The sequence below is a fragment of the Balaenoptera borealis genome (genome assembly GCF_965194805.1).
Source record: "Balaenoptera borealis genome assembly, contig: HAP1_SCAFFOLD_1734, whole genome shotgun sequence".
In the NCBI taxonomy this organism is placed as follows: domain Eukaryota; kingdom Metazoa; phylum Chordata; class Mammalia; order Artiodactyla; family Balaenopteridae; genus Balaenoptera; species Balaenoptera borealis.
Genome location: NW_028122509.1, coordinates 64,224 through 69,945, shown reverse-complemented (window position 1 = coordinate 69,945; position 5,722 = coordinate 64,224). Strand labels below are relative to the sequence as shown.

General features: G+C 49.0%; 1 long non-coding RNA gene across 1 annotated transcript; it reads right to left on the bottom strand.

Moving 5' to 3' along the window:
• Positions 1–2,316: 2,316 nt before the first annotated feature.
• LOC309622175 lies at positions 2,317–5,107 on the bottom strand. Its single transcript, XR_014240570.1, has 3 exons — positions 4,804–5,107; positions 3,080–3,232; positions 2,317–2,855 (listed from the first exon to the last, which is right to left on the bottom strand). It is a non-coding gene; the product is annotated as an uncharacterized lncRNA (long non-coding RNA).
• Between the last annotated feature and the right edge of the window lie 615 nt (positions 5,108–5,722).

Sequence of the window (5,722 nt, the reverse complement as noted above, 5' to 3'; positions counted from 1 at the left end):
GTGGGGAAATCTGACAAACTACCTCAGCCAGGTGACCAAAGTTAATAGTAACAGTGATAAGTTGCCCTGAGAGCCTGTTCCCTTGATATAAAGTGATGAGAAAGCACTTTACCTCTGTGATCTGCTTACTCAAAACGCATAACTCAAGCCTAATCCTGAGAAAAACACCAAGTAAATTCCAATGCGGGACAGTCAACAAAGTATCTGACCAGTACTCCTCACCAATGTCAAAGTCATAGAAACAAGGACAGTCTGAGAAACTGTGAAAGCCCAGAAGAGCCTAAACAGACATGATGACTAAATGTCACATGACACACTGGATGGCATCCTGGAAGAGAAAAACTTAGAATGAAGGAAACCCAAATGAAATATGGATGTCAGTTAATAAGTGACAATTCAGATGAAAACTAGAATGAGAAACCTATTGCATCACACTAGAAATCTAGAGGAAATGGGTAACTTCCTAGTAAAAACACACATTAACAAAATGGAACATAACAAAGGAAAATACAAACACAACAGTTAAGCCACCAAAAGACCTCTTCCCCCTTTTGCTTGTCCTTCCATTGTTCCGGGATTTCGCTCTCCTGGGACAGGGAAGGAACAGAGACACAGCAGTCTGGCAGTTCCCCTAAGTTCAGACCCTGCTCAGTGTCTTCATCTCTCCCAGCCATGCCCCATCCAGTAGGGCACCCAAGGGAGTCTCAGGGATTATTCGTTCTGATGTATCAGCTATGACTTTTTTGATTCCAATGGACTGGACACACTTACTAAAGTAAAATAAAACATTATTTTTAAACGATAGAAATAAATTAATAACTGCAAGAGACAGGTTTAAGAGTGGATTTGGACCTGGCAGTTCTGGTGGCTCACTCTCTTGCAGTGTGATCTGGTCTCCCTCCAATCCTTTGTGCTGCTAAATGCCTTTGGGTGGCCCCATGCACAGGAACACTCTCTCTCACTGCATCCAGGGCTTCCAGAAACTGCAGGCGACACCCACTCAATGTCCATTTTAACAGAAAAGAAGAGGTTCAGTTAAGGTCAGGGGCTGTGGTCACCCATCCAGGGCTCTTGCTGTCCTCCCTTGATGGCAGGAAGCTCTTCCACTAGCTAAAATAGCAACTTTGCTGTTGGTGGTAAACTCAAGACTCTTGCTTTGGGCATCGGGGCCTCACATCAGAGGCTGGCCCTGATTGCCAGTGTACCTCAAAAGGCACACAGACTTCATTCGTGTCCCTGGGAGGTGGGAGCCCAGGAGTCACACCTGCCCTCTGACTATATTAATCACCCATCTCCACAGAACACATTTGCTCATTTCCCAGTCTCTGCTCTCTCCTTTACAGAGAACAGAAACCAAACGGTAGGTGGTAAGGAAACTGTTACTCAGCGGAGCAGTGTCTCAAGGATGATTCTATACCGTGGAATCCACAGTTGGCTGGCTTTCCGGAGGCCGCAGGGACTGGGCCCGGGATGCACGTGGCTCCTGGAGACCACGTGGCCTCAGAGTGAAAACACCAGCTGGGAAGCCACTTGCTCCCATACCTTTGATTTTTAATGAGTATGAATGTCAAAGGTTTGCAACAACCCAAAGGCCAGAGGATTGCAGGGCCACGGTCTGCTGTATGCTGCTTGTGGCCAGGGCCACACTCAATGTCTGGAGGGTTACGTCCTCTCGGAAGGCTGAGAGGCTATGAGGGAGGAGGCCCTTTTCTCAATCACATGGATGTAGGGAACTGAAACATCCCAAGGGGCCGTCTACGCTGCCCAGGTAGCTGTTCAATTGCCCAGCAGCAAAGTCAGCACAGCGATTGGCCACAGGGGCTTGACAGGGCCCAGGCAGGCCTAAGCTGGAGGACCACAGATGCCTGCCTGGATGGTCAGGGATCAAGGGATATTCTGAGATTTTTATTATCTACTACTGCCCACTCAAATGGGACGAAGGATGCAGCCAGTCCTGAAGGGCACCGCCAGCCCTCAAGAAGGCAGCATATGGGGGCTGGCAGCGCTACAGCCTTGCATGCGTGCCAACATGTCCCACTCAGTGCACTGCGTGTCAGGGCTGGGCTGGAACCTGGGTCCGGCCCCACCCTCCCCATGTTGGCGGCGGGGGACCTTCCTGACTTCTGAGGCCCTACACAACCACGGACTGAGGTTAAGTTGGAGATGAAACAGCCAGCAACCAGAGCAGACATTTCATTCATCTTCTTTAGAGTCCAGGATGCGGAGAGGAAGCAGAGGCGGAGCAGAAAACCAACAGTCCAGCTCGACCCCACGTCACTTGTACCAGGTGAGTCCCGTCCATCGTGCAGGCTCAGATAGAAGACAGAGGGGAAGGCGAAGCAGGCCCATTAGATCGTGAACACTAGGTGTGTAAAGTATGAGTACTTTCTGGTTTTCTTTATATTTACAGGAATTTCTATTTTTCAATCATTAAGATACACTATTAGTAAAATAAAAAGATTAAAATTGTGTACACCTTTTCACACGCCCCTCACTAAATGTGAATTCTCTAGAAGGTACACATCTTCTGAAATCTCTTCTTACAAGAGTCACGGATTTACTTACTAAAAGCTGGCTGGAATCAACACAGGTGACTTTGCAGTTTTAGGATTGCCTGGGTCCGTGGCTTGCCGGGCTGCAGTTCCTACTTTCCAGCTCTGTAAGATGCAGGTGGAGAAGCAAGGGTGAGACCTGTCTCTCTATGAGCTGTTCAGCTAGGACTCTGAGGTACCTACCTTGTGCAGCACTTGGTAGCAGAAGCACGGGTCACAGCAGGAACAGAGTACTTGGTCTCGGCCCTTAGATGACCCAGAGCGGACATTACATACTCAGCCAACAACCAGAAAAGAGAGTCCCTTTATTAAAAAAAAGAAAAAAAAAGACATTCAGCCAGCACCTGGGGTTCACCCAGGCCTGCTCTTCCCTTCTGTTCCCCCTCTAACACAGGCCAACGAGATAGCTCTGGGCAAAGCTGTGTCCCCACTCACCTCCCACCCACCTCAGTCAGGTCTTGCTGAACCCAGAGCACCAGGAATGCTGACCATCCTTGCAGTTTGGGGCCCCAAAGCTATAAGCTCACCCCAGTGGGCCAGCTCTCTGGGATCCTTCCGGCACACTCCCGAGGGTAGTGATGGGGACGCAGCTGGAATCTGAGTCGCACAGTCTGCTCATTTCACCTTCACTCGTTACGAAAAAGGTCTTTACCCATGAAACATTCACCCCACTTTTGGTCCTTTAAAAAAACAAATTTTCTTAGGAACTATTACACCAAAGTATCTTCCGGAAAGCAAACGTTCAGCAATAAGATTTACTTCAGTACAATTTCATTTTATGTACATACAAGTGTACTTAAAGAGGACCATGTATAAAATGAGATGCCTAGTTTGCCATTTCTTTGAAGTCTGAGGCACCTGAGGTTTATGATTGTTCCTTTCATAGAGTACTGTATTCCCGCCTTTATTTCCAGACCCAAGGATGGGGAACAAAGGTGAAACAGGTCTGCACACTGCAAAATGTCTTCAGAAATCTGCAAACCCAGCTTCTTACAGGAGTTAAAGGTTAAGGACCAGGACAATGAAAGGGCGTGTGGGGGAAGGAATAGCAAGTAACCAAAACAAGGTGTCTGCGACCAGCCCACCTTCTCTGTCAGGAGTGTGCACCTGGAGCTGGTCTCTGTGTTTGGGGAGCCCTTGTGCTTCACAGAAGCAATGCTGAGCCAGGGCGGAGCAGCTGGCCACAGACACCACCTGCCCAGTACCCACTCTCAGTCCTGAGCTAAGCTTAAACCATAATTACATTTATTTACTTATTTACTGTGACAGGCAACGTGCTCAGTACTTGGAGTGACTATATTCCCCCCCATTTTATTGTTTTAAACCACTTTATGAAGGTATCATTGACATACAGAAAGCTGTACATGATTAATACATGCAACTTTGTGAGTATGGAGACAGATTACACCCATGAAACCATCACCACAATCTACACCGTAAACATATGTGTCACTCCAAAGGTGTCCTCCCGACCTATTCATTCCTTTATTATTATTCCTATTATCATCATTCTTTGTGTGTATGGTAAGAACACTTAAGATAGGAGCCATCCTCAGTAAATTTTAAGCACACAATACAGTATTGTTAACTACAGGCACCATATTACACAGCAGAACTCTAGAACTTGTTCATCTGGCATAACTGAAACTTTGTGCCCTTGCACTAGCACCTCCCAATTTCTCAGGGACTCAGACGGGGTGACCTGTTGCCTCGGGCCTTGACAGCTGGGAGGAGGCAGAGCCTTGGCGTCTTCCTGCTCTGTCCAGAGCTACGTGCGGTCAGCAAATGCTCTGCCCCTGGCCGCAGCCCCTTGCTCACACGCCCTGGTGTAAAACCCCAAGTTTAGACCCCAGGCCACCCATGCATGAGTGGCAGAAACCCTTCCCCAGGGACCTCCCTCTGCCTCCTTTTTCTAGTCTTCTCCCTCCCTCCCTCCCATGCCTCTCCTTGCTTCCCCGTGAAGAAGGAGCTGGTGGAGAAAAGCAAAGCCCGGCAGCTACAATGACACACACACACACACACACACACACACACACACACACACACACACACACACACACACACAGTGCTCCCTGCGGTGAGGGCTGCTCTGAGTGGTCGGTGCATTCACACATTAAGCCTCATGACGACCTCGGGAGGGCAGTCCTCACTGTTCCCCCATTTCACAGATGAGGGCCCGAGGCAGAGGACAGCAGTAGCGCATCCACCCTCACACAGGATGAGGCCCAGACGCCCCTAACCTGTGGCTCACCTGGCTCCAGCCACAGCCGCCTCGGGTTCTCGCAGACTCTGCTGGGTCTTTTCCACAAATCCCTTCGACACCTACAGGCTCTTAACTAATCTACGAGGGCAAGTTACTCAAGTTCATCTGAAAAACACCCCCCCGCAGGCTTCTAACCAGCTATGAGCAAGGGAAAAACTGAAGACAGATGGGAGAGCCCAGGTTACAGAAGAGGTTGAAGCAGCTGCTTCGTTGGCACAGTAGGAGAAGGGAGAGCTTGGCAAGGAAAAGAAGGTGCGTGGCTGGGAAGGAGGGGCGTGTGGACCCTCTCAAATCCCCGTCCTCCACTCAAGCACAGACTTGGACCAAGCCCAAAGCAATGTGAGGACTCTGCAGTCAACAGGTTGAAGAAGGCGTACACCCTGGACCAAGGACAAGTGCCAGCCAATGTCTTCAGAAGGGAAGAAAAATATAAAGTAGGTAGCTCTGCTTGGAGTCTTTGAGATTGAGCTGCGAGGGGCAGACCCCAGCATCATGCCACTCCAGCACATGTTCATGCCCAGAGGTACATTCTTCATGGGCAACTGTGGACATTTGTGGAACATATCTTCCCTTTTTCTCCACAGAAGAAGAACCTGAGAGTCAGAGAACTGAGATATCCCGTGGAGGAGCACACACCATTTACAGGTTGTAAATAGCTTCAGGAGGTCACCACTGCTGACCAAGCCCCAGCTGCATGTGCATTTAGGCACACAGGTGGGTCAAGAGTCAGGCAGGGTCCTTTTGCAAAGCTGCCTCGCTAAGCTTCCACTCTAATAAGGTTTTGGTTACAGAAATGCATACTCATGGCAGAAGTTTTTAAAATGCAGAAGATAACTGAGAAGTAAAAATTCCCTGTTCTTCCCTCCCAAGAGATACCGCCACTAACCTACTGATCCATCCATCTCCT